The sequence below is a fragment of the Ornithorhynchus anatinus genome, chromosome 17, assembly GCF_004115215.2.
Source record: "Ornithorhynchus anatinus isolate Pmale09 chromosome 17, mOrnAna1.pri.v4, whole genome shotgun sequence".
Classification (NCBI taxonomy): Eukaryota; Metazoa; Chordata; class Mammalia; order Monotremata; family Ornithorhynchidae; genus Ornithorhynchus; species Ornithorhynchus anatinus.
The window spans coordinates 31,001,462-31,022,171 of NC_041744.1; positions in this window are offsets into that span (position 1 = coordinate 31,001,462).

The window sequence follows — 20,710 nt, forward strand, 5'->3', positions numbered from 1 at the left end:
GTTCATTTTTTAAAGTTTGAGTTCCAAAATATTAAATTACCCTGGTACTTCCATAATTGAAAATCTTTTTTAAAGATAAAATACAAAGAAACCATCTGTGGACTGAGGTAGAGCATTAACATCTACAAAGGAGTTCATAAAATGAATGTGATTTCAATTAATAGGGAATTATTTGCAATAGCACTTCCGTAACTTCAGTAATTGCTTCTAATAAGTGTTCTATAAGTATAGTTCCCTACTATAGCTTAAATACTAATATGTTGTTAAATATCTTATGTGCAATTTATAACCTGTTGTCAGTCAAGATCACAAAAGTAATCAATTATATTCACACAAACTTTATTTAAGCTATGAACAAATATATCTTAAGTATATGCCTTCGTTCTTTTAAAAACTCAGTAAATCTCTGGTAATAAACAAGGCAACTATTGCTTTAATTTTAGGAGAAGCACGGCTTAGTGGAGAGAGCTGGACATAGGAGTCAGAAGACCTGGATTCAAATCCTGACCCTGATATTTGTCTGCTGTGCGTCCTTGGGCAAATCACTTAACTTCTCTGTGCCTGACACAAGATAAACAGATTGGACACAGTCCCTTTTCCACAAAGGGCTCACAATTTAAGAGGAGGGGAGTTACCTTTCTTTTACAGGAGGGGCAGCTCTGGGTCACTGAAAAAAAACCACACATACACACTTCTTTTTCTGTAGTAAATCTAATCCATCATGAAAACTAGGCTTATGAACGTGCAAATCATGTCTTTAAAATGTTTACACAAATTATAATTTAGAAAGAACACAAGCTATTCTTGGCTGCCACCAATATTTCTCATATCCCTGCCCACTGGATTTGGGCTACCATGACCATTAATTCAATATCAATAGATTTATTGCACTCCAGGACTCTCACTGTTGGTAATTCTCCCTTGCCCTTGGATGATAAATTTTGAGAAAGGGTGACTGTTGGTAGGGTTGGTCTCATAAACATTCAAGTTTCATTTAGCAGCAGAGTTAATGGATTTAGAAAGAAGGAAATGGGAATAGGAAAACTCTATCTATGGAATTCCATTTCCCAGAATGCAAAAGTCCCACAGTTCTGGGATTCACCTGGGAACAGGAGCCAAGTAAATGGGCATGGGCTCTTAAACAGGATCGATCCACTACTTCTCTGTTCTCTCTTCTCTATTGTTCTCTGAATATATTGGCCGCCTGCTTCCTATGGCAATAGTCTTGGAGAAGATGTTGCCATCTGCTGAGCCTAAGTATACCTTGGAGAGTCTTCCAATAAAATGTTTTTTTAAAGATGCTTGGAATTTGTGTGCTTGAGTTGCTGTAGGTGTAATTTGGATTTGTCTCTTGATCTTATTCTACTTGGAAATCAAACTCCTTTGCTTCAGTTCTGATTATTTGGGAAGGTAAATAAGGATTATGTATGCTTCTCAGGCCTCTCACACTACAATTTCTATAGGCCAGCTTCTGCTAAAAGTCGTTTGCGTCATTTCAGTAGGCGTTTGAGACATTTTAAGGGGCTTGGAGTCCAAGAATAACCTGATGAAACTATTGTTATATTGTACTCTTCCAAGCTCTTAGTACAGTGCTTTGCACACAATAAGTGCTCAATAAATACGATTGAATGAATGAATGAGTATTTAAACTGGATGAGCTTTTTGGATGAGGTTAGTGTCTCATAGTTTAATAATAGGGAGAATGTTACATCAACAAAGAACTCCAGTTTGCTATGAAACTTGAAGCCACACCATTGACAATTTTTGCTAACTTCTGAAGGGAATCCAGAACCTCGTAATTTAGTTTTCTGGCTCTCAATTCAATCCTGTATTGTCCGATGAATAATAAGTATAGTTCAATGGCAGCTTTCAATTCTGTGTAGCCAATGAAGACCTTCAGATGTATTAGGTTTCTCTGTTGAAGACACATAGCTAAGTCTTTTAATAATAATAATAATAATAACGTTGATATTTGTTAAGCACTTACTATGTGCAGAGAACTGTTGTAAGTGCTGGGGTAGACACAGGGTAATCAGATTGTCCCATGCGAGGCTCACAGTCTTCATCCCCATTTTACAAATGAGGTAACTGAGGCACCAAGAAGTTAAGTGACCTGCCCACAGTCACACAGCTGACAAGTGGCAGAGCTGTGATTTGAACCAATGACCTCTGACTCCCAAGCGTGCGCTCTTTCCACTGAGCCACGCTGCTTCCCTTTTTCCAGCTTATTGTTAGCGGCCAATAACAACTGTGCATTTACTGGTGAAAATCTAAGCAACATGTGCTTTGTGGTTCACTTTTCACCATTGTATGGGCTGCAGTGTACCTCCACTCTAGTCATTTTAGTGATGGTGGTGCCCCTGTCTAGAGGTCAGGGAGGGGGACAGGCCTCTCATCATTCCTGTCACATAGCATATTTTGTGTTTTCAGCTCTTTAGTTCCTCAGACTTGGCTGGCCCTGGTTTATAGCCTTACACTGACTTTCTGAAATGGTTCATATCACCTGTAACTTTTCAAGACCCCTCATTTTCCAGTGGATAAGCAGTGCATCTCAACACCTGCTTCTAGGTCTCTTGTTACCCTCATGCACAGCAGCACAGACCAGACTGAAAAAGTATCAACTTAGCACATAACTCTGTTACACTTCATTGCAGCAATGCACCTTCAACTTTGACTTAACTGGACACACCAGTGTGGAATAAACAGCCTTGGGATCTTAGTGAATAATTCAGGGCTTACAAGTTTGCTCAATATCTGTCAGAGCCCAGTTTCTCTAAAGCATCAAATGCCCTGGTAAGGTTTATGAATAGAGTATAAGCTCACTAATACGACATCCTGAACTTCTCCTGATTCTGGCAGGCAGTATATATTATAGCGAGGCAGAAATGTTTTTTCTGAAGTTCCAGTGGATGAACACTTGCACTCTTGGGAGCCTAAAAGGGAAAGCTGAGATGAATATTCAATTCTACATCAAAAGAGTCTGCCATGTTGTGTGCATCTGTGGAAACAGTTATCATCTTGTTCCTTACACTGCCAAACCCCCAGTGAGCACCAAATCATTAACTGATAATGATGGTGATAATGGTCAAATGTATCACAACACAGACACTTAGAGCAAGTTTGAATATTACATTTCAGAATTTCAAAGCCAGAGAACTCTGCAGTGGCTGAAAACAGTAAGGAACCTAATGACAACATTCACTTTACTGATTCCTTTCAATGCTAAAGGAAGGCATGGTATCTATTAGACATTATAAAAGAAATATAAATTCCAGAAGAACCAATGATAAAGGAAGGTGAGATTTACTCTTCATATAACCCGGAAAAAGTCATACAAAGCATGAACAAAAGACAGAAAAATTAAAAAAAGAGACAAGAGTGAAAGAAACTATCCCAGGAGTTGACTGTCACTGCTTCTACTATTAGAAATCTCACTGCTTTGTTGACTTACTGTTTCCATTAGAAACCAACTGTGGCTCATGTAAATTGCTGTTTTGCTGTCCTTCAGATCAGATTCAGAGGTGGAACAATGGGAGTCTCAAAATGTGCTCGGCAGACCAACAGCTTAACAGAAAAAATTGTCCAATTGATATTAAAAGGCAGGATTTTTCAGGAAAGTTCTAGGACAAATAGTCTTCCAGAGGTCAGCAGTGACAGAACATCACTCCCAGCAAAATCCATGAAAGGAAACCAGAAGTAAGAAAGAAATGCAGACAAACAAGTTTCCCTTTCTTCAGTTCTTCCTTTTTCTGGATTCTCTGTCTCCCAAGGATCACAGAGTGCACTTTTACAATTCCTAGACTGATAATATCGGTCACAGCCCCAACCTTGGCTTTCATGTCACGGGCGGGGGGGGGGGGGGCAGATATGAAAATGGAATGGAAAGGATTCAACTTTCGGTCAAACTCTGATCTTTTGGCTCTTCAGAGAGAACTCACATTTGGGGAGTAGAATCATTATTACTTTAGCCTTTCACTTTGTATTTATCATGCACTTGTTCCAGTTGTCACTTATCAAAGCATTAGAAAAAGGTTTGGAGTCTCCAGAAAGTTTTATGTAGATGACAGCTTGTGTTAATGTTGAGTAGCTTAACCCCACACATCCTATCCATTACCAAGACCTGCCGGTTTCACCTCTACAATATCGCCAAGATCCGCCCTTTCCTCTCCACCCAAACGGCTACCTTACTGTTACGGGCTCTCGTTATATCCCGGCTAGACTACTGTGTCAGCCTTCTCTCTGACCTCCCTTCCTCCTCTCTCGCCCCGCTCCAGTCTATTCTTCACTCCGCTGCCCGGCTCATCTTCCTGCAGAAACGATCTGGGCATGTCACTCCCCTTCTTAAACAACTCCAGTGGTTGCCTATCAACCTCCGCTGCAAACAAAAACTCCTCACTCTAGGCTTCAAGGCTCTCCATCACCTTGCCCCTTCCTACCTCTCCTCCCTTCTCTCTTTCTACCGCCCACCCCGCACGCTCCGCTCCTCCGCCGCCCACCTCCTCACCATCCCTCGGTCTCGCCTATCCCGCCGTCGACCCCTGGGTCACGCCCTCCTTCCTCACCTCCGCCAAACTGATTCTCTTTCCCTCTTCAAAACCCTACTTAAAACTCACCTCCTCCAAGAGGCGTTCCCAGACTGAGCTCCTCTTCTCCCTCTACTCCCTCTGCCATCCCCCCTTTACCTCTCCGCAGCTTAACCCTCTTTTTCTCCTTTTCCCTCTGCTCCTCCACCTCTCCCTTCCCATCCCCACAGCACTGTACTCGTCCGCTCAACTGTATATATTTTCGTTACCCTATTTATTTTGTTAATGAATTGTACATCGCCTCGATTCTATTTAGTTGCCATTGTTTTTACGAGATGTTCTTCCCCTTGACTCTATTTATTGCCATTGTTCTTGTCTGTCCGTCTCCCCCGATTAGACTGTAAGCCCGTCAAATGGCAGGGACTGTCTCTATCTGTTGCTGACTTGTTCATCCCAAGCGCTTAGTACAGTGCTCTGCACATAGTAAGCGCTCAATAAATACTATTGAATGAATGAATGAAAAGCTACTGACAAGGTATCCTTTTGAAACCATTTCACTGCATAAGTTTGAAAGCTAATGAACCCCTATAAAGTGCCTTACTCAACACCGGAGAGTTGACTTGAGCACTAGGTCATTAAGAATTTGTTGATGATGATGATCTATTTTTGATTAGTACACTATGAATGGATGATTAACTTTAAAGCATGATTAACCAATAATTAGCAGATAATTACCTTTTTTTACTTTTAATTTCTGTGACCACATATTTGTGCATAGCCATGCATAACATCTTATGTTAATCCAATGAAACAATGCAATTTCAACATTATTCAATATGAAGGTTACATGTAATTCATGACCTCCTTAATTACATTTTCCATGAAAATCCAACTAAAAAAAGGGATCATCCATCAGTACAGCCTAAGATATGAGCATCCATTTTCATCATTCATTGTTACTATTATTATCCACTGTACATACTGAGTCATTACTTGGTGCAAAGTCCAAAGGTTTGGGGAAGTTACAAAGGGAGCTAGCAAGTCAAACACTGTTCTGGACCTCAAAAGGCTCACAGTAAAAAAGGGGACAGGAGGGTTATGCAAGAAAAGAAATAATGTGATAAATTCAGAGAAAAGCAGACTAACCAACACTAATAAAAACATAAAGAGCAATAAAGCATAAAGGAGAGTATCAAGGCCACTACTTTGATCAACAGTCAACCTCTCAGTTTTCTAAATGTTGGAAAGGTGTGCTGCTGCAGCACCCCATCCTCCACGATGGTACGCTTCGGAAAGGGAATGTGTCTACCAACTATGTTATACTGTACTCTCCCCTTAATACTTTGTACAGTGCTCTGCACACAGTAAGCACTCAAGAGATATGACTGATTGGGAAAGCAGAGTGCTTGGTGGTGGTTTTACTTCCTAGATGCTCAGGCAGAGGGGAAGTTCCCAACATATGCAGCCACCACTACAGTTGAGGTGATGATGCCACTGACAGTTGATAGGATAATTATGGCATTAGTTGAGCACTGAGCACTTACTATGAGCCAACCAGTGTCCTAAATGCTGGGGCAGACACAAGATCATCAGGTTGGACAAAGTCCCAGTCCCCCATGGAGCTCACAGTTTAAACTAGAGGGATAACATGTACTGAACCTCTATTATACAGATGAGGAAATTGAGACACAGGAAAGTTAAGTGAGTTGCCCAAGGTCACATAGCAAGCCAATGGCAAAACTGGGATTAATATTCTGGCGCTCTGACTCCCAGGCTCTTTCCTCTAGGTCATGTTAAAATCAGAAACAAAATTTAGCTTGTTGGGCACTACAGTTCAAAAGGGCAAATTCCCATATATGCCCTGCTTAACAAGAAGTAACTAATGCTATAAATTTTTCTGCCATTTAATCCTGAATAGAATACAGCAGGTTGATATCCATCACAACCCATCCATTGACATTTCCTAAATTTACTTTCCCTTACAACTATTTGATTTTTCTACATATTAATTGCTGTGTCTCACTGGGTACACTTAATATTAATTATATAAGTATGATAGTTAATATGAAAATTGAACAGTGGTAATCCCCTTGGATTTTTATTTTGTATGAACTGGGACTGCCGAGGCAGTTTTCCCATTTATTTCAGACTTTCCTAGGCACCGTACTGCAATAATTAATTTTAGATTCAGGCAATGAATTTATTTGGGCTTTTCAAGCTATATTTACTTTTCTTTTTTTTTTAATAGCAGAATAAAAGCAGACAGGGATTTAGTCCTGAAAATGCAATCAGTCACAAAATGTTTTTCTAATTAAAATCAATGCTTCACAGTACTTTCAAGCTACTGCACATCAAATTCAACCAGTGAAGAAACGGAACATGCCATGAATCCAGAGAGCCAAACGTGTGATGTTTCTCTGTTGGTCACTAATCTAACCTATCTTCAGGACATATTTTACCATTGGCAGAACTATTAAATCACATTTAAAGCATCTGTTTATGGATATTGCCAGTAAATGGATTTCAAGAATTCTATTTTGCTTAAAATACTTTTTATGTATGCGAGGGATAAATGGTAAAAAAGGAAAGCTATTTAACTGCACACTAGTCTTGCAGATCACATACACACACATAATCTTTCATCATCTCTCAAGTTCTCAAATTTGGTTTATGGTTGTCCTAAAGCAAAAAAGGTTCACTAAGTCACAGAATGATTGCCATCTTCAGAGTTTCTCATTTGGGCAAGGAAATACTATTTCAATAGACCCATCTCATTCTGAGCTACCAAAACAATTCTATATGGCTTTATTTTGATGATAATTGAAAAGGATAAGTCAGGAGCAGAGATGGTTACTTATTTCAATACAGAGGTTAAATTATTAACACATTAAACTATTTTAGATTTTTGTGCATTTTTAAGTTCGCTTTATTTTCTTCTTTGTGCATTTTTAAAGTTCACTTACTTGTCTACTGTATGACAGAGTATAATTTGAAAAGGCAAGCATTTTACATCTCATTATTTTGTATGCGTTTGGAAAATATTTAAGATTTGCAATTAACTTATTTTCCACACTAACCTGTATGTAGTTGGGTCAAAAAAACTGCCAGGAAATAAGGAATTTGAATGAATGTCTTGCTAACTCTGGAATTGATTTGTGGATTATAGTTCTATGAAATTTCACCATGACCTATCTTCGGTCCTAACTCTGCTATAGTGACATTCAAATAATGGAAAATATTTAAGATTTGCAATTAACTTATTTTCCACACTAACCTGTATGTAGTTGGGTCAAAAAAACTGCCAGGAAATAAGGAATTTGAATGAATGTCTTGCTAACTCTGGAATTGATTTGTGGATTATAGTTCTATGAAATTTCACCATGACCTATCTTCGGTCCTAACTCTGCTATAGTGACATTCAAATATGACTGTGTGATTTTCTTCACATATTTGAGAATGCTTGAAACTGAAAACTTTTAGAGGAAAATCATGGGAAATATGAGCTTTCTAAGATTCATTTAAAAAAAACACCCAGATCACCTTACAAGAAAAATGGTTTTGGGACCTGAGACCCACTATTGCTCCCTGTTGGCTTTGAGATATACTTTGAATGATATATTTATGAAGTGATCTGATACGCTTCTATGACTGGATTCCCACCAGCATCTTAATCACTCTCCTATGTTTCTTATAAGTTGCACCACCTGGGTGCATTCTATTCCACTGAAGTCCTTAACTTTTTGGCTGCCTTTAACACTGTGACTCCTCTTACCCCTCTTTCCTTGAAACATTATCTAACTTTAGTTTCACTGACACTCATCTCCTGGTTCTCCTCAATCTTTCATAGGTTTCCCCTCTGTCTCCCCCCTTCTAAATGTTGGAGTCCCTCAAGGTTCAGTTCTGCATCCCCATCTATTCTCTATCTACACTCACTCCCTTGGAGAACTTGTTTGCTCCTATAGCTTCAACTATCATTCCTACACAGATCATTACCAAATCTACCTCTCTATACCTAACCTCTCTCCTTCTCTGCAGTCTCACATTTTTCAGCTGCCTTCAGGACATCTCTCCCTAGTTGTCCCAGTGACAGAGCAGAGTACAAAGCATCTAGCAGACTCAAAGGGTCAAAGAGGAGGCAGTAGGACTTCAGGTAATCACCAAAGACTTGGCTAAAACCCACAGATGGGTACTGAATCTCTTCTGGCAGTAAAGGCAAACTCCTTCCAGAACGACCAAGTGTCTGCTGGGAAATGTAGGCAGTCAGTCCCCTTTACTTCATTTCTTCCCTACAACCTTCTTACCAACACTCAGCAAGACCTCACACAGATCTTACACAAGGGTGATTGCAATACAGCACTAATGTTCTCTCACCACATGACACCAGGTAATAGGATTGGAGGAAAGGTGAAAGAGAGACTGCCACACTGACTTGGTAACTGGTTTTTTTAATAATATAATATCGAGCATTATCTTCTGGGGATTCTGCAACACTCACAGCTAGTAGCTCTCTGATTTCAAGTAAGCTGCTTCTCATATGTATGAGAAACACAAGAAAACTAAAGGAATGTGGGCAAGGAAGTTGTGTGGGTGACTATTTCCTATGATTCTACTGACCTTACGCCTGACTGGAGAAGAGACTTCCAAAGGGAGATGTGTGCTGTTCTTTGCTCCATAATGCCAAGGATCTTTGAGTTCCCTAAGATTAAAGGGGAGGAGATAAGGCTTGGTGTGCACAGATTCTTAGCTTATTGGATCTGCAAGTGATAATTTCCTCATTTCCTCTATTACAAGGCATCATCTAAAATGCTTAGTGTTATTTGAGAATCTACTAAACCTTCTAGCTCTCCGTGCAGTTGAGGGTCCCCAGAATACATTTCTATCTCAATGGAAACTATGAAAAATTATTTATGTGATTAATTTCTCTAAGGACTTCTGTTTTATCTAGTGCTTTGTATTAAAAATTAGAACTGATTCTGTTTCTCTTTATAAAGCTAGCCAAAGTAAAGAAACACACAATAGCCACCAACAATTTTTTGTAGCTGGCAAAAGACCAAACTTCACAGCTGTTCAAATTATGTCAATTGTCTGAATTACTTAGATTTCAATCAACTAATCTCTTCTGAAGTACACTTTAAAAAATCTGACGGTCCTAATAGACTTATGAATAGGGTACAGAAAAATAAGTCAGCTTAAGCACTGACCCTCACAAAATGAAAAAAGGATAATGGATTTCAATCAGGGTTTCTAGCTTGCTGTAAATTCAAGGAAAGCCAAGATTATGTGGGTCTATAAAACCCTTAAACACATTTGGATGTCCATTAATTATGGGTCTTCAACTCCACAGTAGAGAAAAGATGAATCCCAGGAGTTCCACAGCCACTACTGTCCTCCACTGTGCTACTGCTACTTAATAATAACAGTGGTCTGCACACAGTAAGCACTCAATAAATATGATTGAATGAATTAATAATAACAATGATGGCATTTAGTAAGCACTTACTTTGCACTAGACTCTGGGGTAGATACAATGTTATGTGCTCGGACACAGTCCCAGTCTTCCATGAAGTTCACAATCTGCAATCCCCTTTTTAAAGATGAAGAAACTTAAGTACAGAGAGATTAAGTGATCTGCTCCAAATCAAACCATAGGCCATTGACTGAGTTGAGACTCGAACCCAGGTCTCTTGACTCCAAGTGCTCTGCTCTTTCCCCTGTCATGCTGTCACTCCTGATGTAAAGATGTTAATGCCTAAAAGTCAAGGTTGCCAAAGGCAAAAAATGCCTGTTCTTTAATGCTTTTGATATATCAGTAGAGTTTGAAAGTTAGTAATTTTTATTCATGTTTTTTGAAAGAATCATTTCCAGCAGTTGGCAACCCTGGCCTCAATAGTCTATATCTCTGATGTGGCTAAGCAGATAGCAACATACTGACAAAATTTCAGATATACACCAATCTGCCAGAAAACATAAATCATTGGCTTTTTTTTTCAAATATCTCATCAACCTAAAAACAAAATTAGAATTTATGTTTTGCAACTCTCCATCAATAATCTGACTTATATAAGATACCTCTCAAAATAGGACAGTACGTGCCTATGGTTAAGTGAATTCAGGTCAGGACTACAGTATTGAGACCCTGATTTTATGATTTGTCTAAGCTTAGTTCTTCATCATGATATGTTGGTTACATTTTCAAGCTAATTTAATTTGTGGATGAACTTTGGTGTTTTCTTATCCTAGTGCTAGTTTCAGTAACTAGTTAAGCAAACTCACTCCAAAGCTCTTCAGAAATCACATCTTCTCTGGGAGGCCTTTCCAATTTTTTTTTTATTATTCCCAGATCATATTACCCAAACTACCATCTCAGTTCCTTAAAGCTAAATATGCATTTAATGCAGTATCATAGATACACACACACACACACACACACACACACACACACATCCCTTAGACTGTAAGATTGTTATGGGCAGGGAACGTCTGCTAATTCTGTCTAATTGCACTTTTACAGTTTTCTGTGCAAAGTGCTCAATAAATACCATTGACTGATATATCCTTATACACATCCTCCTGCTTAAGGTCTTACTCATCTATATCTATTTTTCCTTTTCTTCTATCTGTAAATTATTTTGTGTCTGTTCCTTTTCTTCTCTCCAGTTTCCCACTCCAAAAGTGAAAGCTCTCAAGGGACAGGGATTTATTATTTTTTTTTAACTCTATGGTGCTTTCCCAAGTCCTAGATTTGCACATAATTGTTCAATAGGTACTGTAGAAGCTGGCAAAAGGCCCAATAGGTATGAGTGATTAACCACAGAGAAATGTAAAAGAAGTTGGGTGCTTCTAGGATGAGACAGGTATAATATTAATTAATTTGGTGAGAGCTAGTAATAAACTCATTATTAGGTAAAATTTTTTGCTGAACTTTCCAAGCAATTTTTCTGGTGTTATACATATATTTGGGGTCCCTGTCTTGTATATAAAAGAAATAAGTTTATGTGTCACGATTTTTAATGGAAATGTATATATAGTTCTTAATTGGTTGGATTCCAATTTTCAGGTACTACTCTGAGGGGATGATCCAATCTGGAGCCATGGCAACAAGCCAGGGGATGGAGTTATCAGTATGGATTGACAAGCCTCCTTTTCCATCTTACACCTCCACCCTCTATTTTCAATACTTTGTGCTAGATAGTATGAGTCACTGGCTGGTAGAAAATGGAATAAGGCTGTTTTTTTTTTTCTGAAAAATTCCTCTATTCCATTTTTTTTTGCCCTAGAGAATTCTTTCCTGCCTCCCACAGTTTTAGTTATCTGAACAGTACAGTTAGTTACCTGTAATAACACTTTCCCTTCATTTTTACTAAAACATTGAAACTCTGTTCCTGTTCTGTTCTCAAAAATAAAAATCCCTGCCACTTACCTCCCTGAAGGGGTTTAATAATAATAATAATAATGTTGGCATTTGGTAAGCGCTTACTATGTGCTGAGCACTGTTCTAAGCGCTGGGGTAGACACAGGGGAATCAGGTTGTCCCACGTGAGGCTCACAGTCTTAATCCCCATTTTACAGATGAGGTAATTGAGGCACCGAGAAGTTAAGTGACTTGCCCAAAGACACACAGCTGACAAGTGGCAGAGCCGGGGTTCGAACCCATGACCTCTGACTCCAAAGCCCGTTCTCTTTCCAGCGAGCCACGCTGCTTCAATGATGGTTAAAAAAAACCTATCAAAAACTCAAAGCAGTTCAAGATAAATAAGTGAAAAAGAATATTATCTTTGTCTCTTTATAGGCATTCATGAAATTAATGTGTAAATTGACTTTAGTTCTTTTTATGTCACTAAAAATGTTATTATCCCTAAATTAAACCATTTTGGCTTCCAAATCACTCTCTCAGGGAGGAAAAGAATATACACAAAGCTGCTTATCTTTGAATTTCCTAGTTTTTCATTAAAATTTTAGTAGTTTTCAACAAGAGAATTCATAGTGAATTTTCATAACTACTTTTTATGACCTAGGGAAATTATAGAAAGTCAGCTATTGTTTCTAATCAGGTAAATATGTCACAAAGTACTTTTTAATGAGTTTTTAAAATTCACAATTAGTCTTTAAAAAAGGAACTAAGCCCACATATTTACCCAAGTGGCTTGAATGGTTCATTTAGAGCTATTCTTAAGTAAATATGTAGCTGAGCTTAATTAAGAAGAGAAAAAAAAAGTGGCTACCTGAGAGACTGAGACAGCATTTTAAAACCTACTCTATTCCCTTGTATGACTTCATAGGCTATTAGTCCAAAACATTTAGGCTATACAATCACCAGACTGAAGATTTCCCTTGGAACCTCTCCAATCTATCACATAATTATCCAGTTTGGATGAAAGTCTATTTTTAGCAGAATTCTGAAGAAATATTCTTGGAAAGAATGTAACCATATTTCTATTGGAATCATTTTACTATTTATATATGTACACAAATGTACACATGTGTGTGTCATTCTTCTTCCATTAAGCAGCATGGCTTAGTGGAAAGAGCCTGGGCTTGGAAGTCAGAGGATGTGGGTTCTAATACCAGCTCTGCCACCTGTCTGCTGTGTGAACTCGGGCAAATCACTTTACTTCTCTGTGCCTCAGTTACCTCATCTGCAAAATGGGGATTAAAAGTGTGAGCCCCACGTAGGACAAACTGATTACCCCAGCACTTATAACAGTGCTTGGCACATAGTAAGCATTTAACAAATACCATTATTATTATTATTGTTAAATCATTTTTTCAAAATTACTAAAGGAAACATCCAAAGGTTTTGTTTCAGTGGAAAATGAAAGACACACTCAGAGGGTGTATCTCAATGGCCAACGTGGCAACCAAGGAATCTTACAAATTTGAAATAAACCTACAGAATCAAGAAATGTGCATGCACATTTTCTATCAAATACAAGCCAAAATTGGGAGAAAGTTTTTCCTCAGCCTACTTGGACTCCTAGCTATCAGAAAGCCCAGAAGCACATTGATCATTCAATCAATCAGTGGTATTTACTGAAAGCTTACTCTGCGTAGAGCATAAGCACTGATGTTAAAGTGAATGAAGGAACTATATTAAAAAGGAGGTCAAAAAATACATGTACAGGACTGATTCAGATAGCCCCTGTTACACTGAAAATGGACCACTTTTCCATTTTTACCAATTCATGTCTCACTTGGCCTCAAATAAAATTGGCTGTCCCTAATTTGTAGTGGTAGACTGTAGTGGTCTTTTACCTTTCCCCTGTCATTTTTATTATGTTATGGAAAACATGGTCCAACTTAAATAAAAGATTGTCCATGTGGTATTACTTGGCACTACTGTCTTCTTAGCCTTTTCCAAAATGGCTCCTAGTACCATGTGGGCAAAGTGTCCGAGGAGAATCAATCAGTGCACTGTGTCCGTGGCAACATTAGCCTCTTAGATTCACAGAGTAACCAGACTTTAGCCATCCTGCCTCCCGCTAATCAGAGGTGAGGGCCAGGCTCAGTGTTCAACATTTCTGCAGCACTTAATGCTACAGAACTTATTTTCATTAATTAGCCAATGTGGCTCCCAAAAAAACAGCATCAAACCATTTAGGTTCAAAACACATCAACATGGGCATTAAAACACTCTATCCTGTAAGAATAAGAAAAGGAATGCTCTTTGGTGTGAGTACCAAATCTCATAATAAAGCACATAATCATACAACAAAGCATCTGTCAAAGAATTAGATTTCTTAAGCTCTTCCCTTTTAGGTGAGCCAGGCTTGTTACTGAAAACAGCAAAGTTTTGCTTCAATCCCAGGTATTATGATGCAGGGCAAAACCTTGGATTTAAGAGGATCAAATGCTTATTTCCATGATTCTAGACATATAAGTTGGGTATATTCTTCTGTAGTCACCTAATATGTTTGGTTTTCTTTTTTCCCACACTTTGTCTAGCCTTAGACCTTGAGCAACAGAAGGATAAAAGTTAAAGAAAATGTTAAAGTTTAAGTTAAACCAGGATTTAAGAGAGTGGATGTAGTTAAACATTCATCACTGAGAGTCGTTGAAGCATTAAAGATTTCTGAGAACAAGAGCAGCATTTGTTAGGAATTTATATGACCTTGATGAATTCTGGAAATGTGCCAGACAATTACTGTTACCTGACTCATCTAAACTGTCAAAAAAAAAATACAAAAAAGACCCCAAAACATCGGCATTTCCCATTAGTTAAGCCATTATCTGCAGGGATCAAAATGCCCTCATTTTCAATGCTGGCTTCACATTCCTGCATTGAATTATTCCACTTCAGCATCACCCACCTCCATTAATGTTTTTTCTCCTAAGCTTATTGGTTTGAATCAAGAATAACCTATTCCTTTGCAATGGGCATTTTCTCTGCATCTTCAAAAGTGTTGCTTATAATATAATGCCGTTATATGGTAATTTTTTCTATGTTATGTTCAGTAAGGCAAAGAGATGAGGGGAAAAAATAGGGGAAAAGATGTTTAGTGGGGCAGCAGAGAGAGGGAAAAATAATTTCCTATAAGAGTCGTTCAATATTGAAAATCAGATATGGAAGCAAAGGGAGCATATAAATTTGTTGGCTTTTGTTCAAAATAATAGTGAGACTTTACATTCTCCAAAAGAAGATTTAAGAGGGGGATTGTTCTGGAAAAGATGACATCACAAGGAAAAGCAGAAAGGAAAGAAGCCCAAGGTTAAAAACAGCAACAGAAATCTAGATGAACAAAGGTGCCGGCACTTGCTGGTTTCAAACTGAAGAGCAATTTAATAATAATCACGTTGGTATTTGTTAAGTGCTTACTATGTGCAGAGCACTGTTCTAAGCGCTGGGGTAGGTACAGGGTCATCAGGTTGTCCCACATGATGTCCACAGTCTTCATCCCCATTTTACGGATGAGGGAACTGAGGCAGAGAGAAGTGAAGTGGCTTGCCCACAGTCACACAGCTGACAAGTGGCAGAGCCAGGATTCGATCCCATGACCTCTGACTCCCAAGCCCGGCCTCTTTCCACTGAGCCACGCTGCTTCTCTAGTTAGAAACGTTTGAGAGTCATGAGGTAAAGAAGAGATAAATCATTTAGGACATTAAACCCTAAATCAGCGATAATTTCATATAAACATCAAATGGTGTTTCAGTTTCACTTTGGACAAAAAAAGAATTTAGAACTAAATCCACTTCAGGGCTGTCCTCTTGCACGCCTTTCTTTGCCAGATTGTAAATTCTTTGAGGGTCAGTAGGGATCATGTTTTCTCATTCATTCATTCATTCAATAGTATTTATTGAGCGCTTACTATGTGCAGAGCACTGTACTAAGCGCTTGGAATGAACAAGTCGGCAACAGATAGAGACAGTCCCTGCCGTTTGACGGGCTTTCAGTCTAATCGGGGGAGACGGACAGACAAGAACAATGGCAATAAATAGAGTCAAGGGGAAGAACATCTCGTAAAAACAATGGCAACTAAACAGAATCAAGGCGATGTACATTTCATTAACAAAATTAATAAATTCTCCCTCTCTTGTACTCTTCGAAGAGGTTGAAACAGTGTTCTACAAGGGAAGATTCTCAAATACTTTGACAGATTCATGAATGAGTGAAAACACTGTATTGTTATGGGGTACGGACACCTCCAGTACTACTTTGTACACCTCCAGGACTACTTCCTACTACAAACAGTGGCTCCACCTCTTCATCTAAGGAGGTTAGTCCCATTTTCCTTTCCAGGCTAGCATGCATTTGAACAAACCAGGTGTGGATTTATAAACTTCCCCTTTCCCTGCCCCATCTAGTCCATGATATGCCTATACATTGGTATATAATTTGGAGCTCCACTTAAATATTTTCTAACTTCAGTCTCTGGGTGACCGAGTACAAATCAATCATAGAATACACAATTTTGCCCTCCAGGAGTTTATAATCTAGTTCTTTACTCTGACTGAATTTCAGGACTTTCTTTTTCTTTCTGATACCTGGAGAATTATTCCATGATATTTGTCAAGTATTCTTGGAAAACTCTAGGATAATTAAACTGGGGTTCTTAGAATTTGGACATCTGGCAGGAGATTTTCTGAAGTCTTTTTTCTAAAGTGATGTTAGCTTTTATTAATTTTCCCAGAGTAAAATCCTGCTTGACTTTCTCTGACACTCTATAGCCTAATTCCCTGCTTTCACACCTTGTCAAGTCATTCTCTTGATTGTGATGTTCATTCATTAATTCAATAGTATTTATTGAGCGCTTACTATGTGCAGAGCACTGTACTAAGCGCTTGGGATGAACAAGTCGGCAACAGATAGAGACAGTCCCTGCCGTTTGACGGGCTTACAGTCTAATCGGGGGAGACAAGTGTTGGATGTGCCAACACTTCCATTCTACAGAACGTTTGAGGTTTCAAGACTACAATTGTGTTTTTAAACAAAATCAGTAGGAAGCTTAAAGAACAAAGTCGAAAGTACTTCCTTATTTTAGATTTTTTTTCTTACCATCTGACCTACAACAGCTCAAGAAAAATAGAGACAAAGGAGGAAAGCTCAATCATAGCAGCAATCAGAATGTCTGCTGTGTGACTTTGGGCAAGCCACTTAACTTCTCTGTGTCTGTTATCTCATCTGTAAAATGGGGATTAAGACTGTGAACCCCACGTGGGACAATCTGCTTATTTTGTATCTACCCCAGAGCTTCAAACATAGCTTTAGCACATAGTAAACACTTAACAAATACCATCATAACTATTATTATCATTATTATTATTACTAAGTGCCAAGCACTGTTCTAAACACTGGGGTAGATAAAAGTTTATCAGGTTGTCCCACGTGGGGTTCACAATCCTATCCCCAGTTTACAGACGAGGTAACTGAAGCACAGAGAAGGGAGCGACTTGCCCAAAGCCACATAGCAGACAAATGGTGGAGCTGGGATTAGAACCCACATTCTCTGATGCCCAAGCCCCTGGTTTTGCCACATGATTCCAAGGTAAATTAGTCAAAATATAGGAACCATGAAATGCAGAGAGAAATCCAGAGATGATTAAGAGGGTATAGCAAGAGTTGCATTAGAAAGGATAAAGAATTTGACATTATTTAGCTATCAAGGCTCAAAAGAGACTTTAACAATCTTTAAACATAGAGAATGTCAATCTTTCACTTACTGACATCCATTCTCAGTATCTGCTAGAAACAAGGGAGAAATTGAATTAAATTGCATCAAGGGGAATTCAAGTCAACATTTACAATATATTGCTTTAAAGTGAACTACAAAATAGATTACTATGGAATCTGAGGATGCTGTCTTCCTGATTATTTCCAAGAATAGGATTTAGCACAGAGCTTGGAGCATAAGCACTTAATAAACACCATAATTATTCATAATCATTTTTTGATTGAACAGAAATGAGTCCTGATTTAGACTGGATGAAACAGCCTTGCTCTGGCAAGGTCTGGCAATCTGGAGACCCATGGTTCTACCACCAGTGGCTATGTTTGGAAAAACTACATAGGCCCCTCTTGATGTGTTGCAACCCTATATGCTCTTTGCTCTCTGGGCTAGAGCAGAATAATCTAGTGGAAAAGCTCAGAACTGGGAGTCAGAGGACCTGGGTTCTAATCTTCTAATCCCAGCTCCACTACTTGTCTGCTGTGTGACCTTGGATAAGTCACTTAACTTCTCTGTGAGTCAGTTTCCTCTTCTGTAAAATGGATAGTATTAAATCCTACTTCCTTTTACTTAGATTGTGAACCCCTGAACATCTTTTACCTACAGGAATGCTTAGTAAGGAGCTTGACCCTTAGTAAGTGCTTAACAAGTACCATTATTACTATCATTGTATCATTATTATTACTGCAGGAATATTAATGGCAGGAATAAAAAAATGCAAGTGACCCTGAGTAAGCAACAATCACTACAATCGATTCCTTTATACAGGTTCTTGGTCCTGAAATCTGAGGACAGGATCCATCTGTCATTATCAATAAGTTACTCCGTCATTATCATCAGTTGAGACATTGTGAGGCAGAATGATCAACTATACTGACTATGGACTTATACAATTTTATACCCAGGATTAAAAGTGTCCTAGAATCCCTTAGAATGGTACACCATGGAAACAGAAGCAGCCTTGTCTAGTAAAAAGAGTACAGGCCTGAAAGTTAGAGGCTCTGCTACTTGTACGATATGCAATCAAGTCATTTCCTTGTTAACTCATCTGTATAAAATGGGGATTAAGACTTAGTATCCTGTTCTGCACACAGTAAGCACTCAATAAATACCACACTGATTGATGGATTGGTGGCCCCACATGCAGAGGTTTAGATTCTGTGATTCTGCAACAATAACAATCAAGGTTTGGTGGCCATCCTGGGCTTTCTAGCTGGCACAAGTTGGCAAGGGAAATTTAAGGAGTGGGCTTCTCTGGCAGCCAGGGATGAGGCAGCCCCATCAGCATCCGGGGGCTTCATCCAGCTTGCTTGTGAAGAAGGATACTAACAATAAAACACTTTCTAACCCTCACTTTAAGTGTAAAATTTGATGGGAGATTATCTTGAAAGAAACAAGCAAAATGAGGGCTTCAAAGTAGATAGAAGAAGTAGAACAACGCAGCCAATCATGACCGCAGGCTCTGACCTCCAGTATAGGAAAATTTTGCTTTGACCATGAAACATACATTGCTTGAATTGTAGAACTTTTATTTTGCCCTTCAAAGCCAGATGTTTATCATTCAAAAGGAGGTAGAACTTTACAATTTCAAGAAATGGCCAAAACATAACAAGATCTCAAAGATAAATCCTGGCCTAAACTTTCATTGCCAACTTACGTCAGGCTTTTTAGGTAACAGGTCTGAGCCTAAGTTACAGATACTAAAGCCAAACAGCAAGGCTTTATTCAACTGAATCATGTTGCTGATCAATCCATCCATTAATTAATCAATCATATATCTGCACCGGTGGGCATAGTGGTATACTAAGCACTTGGGAAAGTACAACAGAGTTAGTAGATATGATCCTTGCCTCAAGAGGCTTTCAGTCTAGCAGAACAGATGCACACAAAATTATAAATAGGAGGATGCAATAGAATGTGTAGATATGTACAAAAGAGCTACAAGGAGGTGCAGATGCCCATGTGTTTAGTGGCACTAAAGTACTGACATGAGAGTTCATTCATTCAATTGTATTTATTGAGCACTTACTATGGGCAGAGCACTATATTAAGCACTTGGGAAAGTATAAATCAAAAATGAACAGTGACATTCCCCACCCACAGTGAGCTTGCAAATGAGGGAGCCAGGATTAGAAACCAGGTCCTCCTGACTCCCAGGCCTGTGCTCTACTAGGCCACACTGCTTCAATTCGAGTGTAATTCCCGGTGGCAATGGGTGACAAACACACCTTTTCCTCATTCCATAAACTCTGAACATGTGCTCTTTAGTGGATTCTTGTGCTTAGATATTTTACCCACTCTTTGCATAGCCCAAGAAGTTGATTATTCCAACTGTCTTCACTGAATCATACACATCATGATGAATTATCTTGTCAAATGTTATCTGAGCTCTTAACGTTTGCTGTATATGGGTACCCAGTTCATGGCATATAATGAAAAAGAACAATTTTTTCTTCTGACATCTTCACTTACTATGCTCGGAGGGCCAGTTTTTCACCATTACATCACCTACTCAAACAATCTTTAGACACTTATGAAAACCAGTGACTGATTATATTTTATATTGTTCTTGGGATGTTGCTACATCTTGTCAGGTCATTAGATGACAGCATTTTATTGGCATCCCTAATGACTTGTAAATACTACCTACTGATTTGTTTTTTAGAATCAAAATTCAATAAAGCTGTTTGGTTGGTCTGCATTTTGTTGGATGACATCGATTTGTATGTTACCTATTGTACTAATCAAAATGAATTGAGGTGTGTGAGACTAGAATGGGAGGGCTGAATCTTACTCCATGCAAAGTGTTAACACTTTCCTATTTCATTTTCTTTGTACAAAATGTAGGACTTTTTCCATCACTTTAGCATTTTTTTGCTACATCTGAAGTCTATTAACTTTAATGGCATTTGCTAAGAGCTTACTCATGTGACAGGCACAGTATTAACCACTGAGATAGAGTCAGTACTATAACTATTATACAAGATAGTCAGGTTGGACACAATCCATGTCCCACATGGTGTTCAC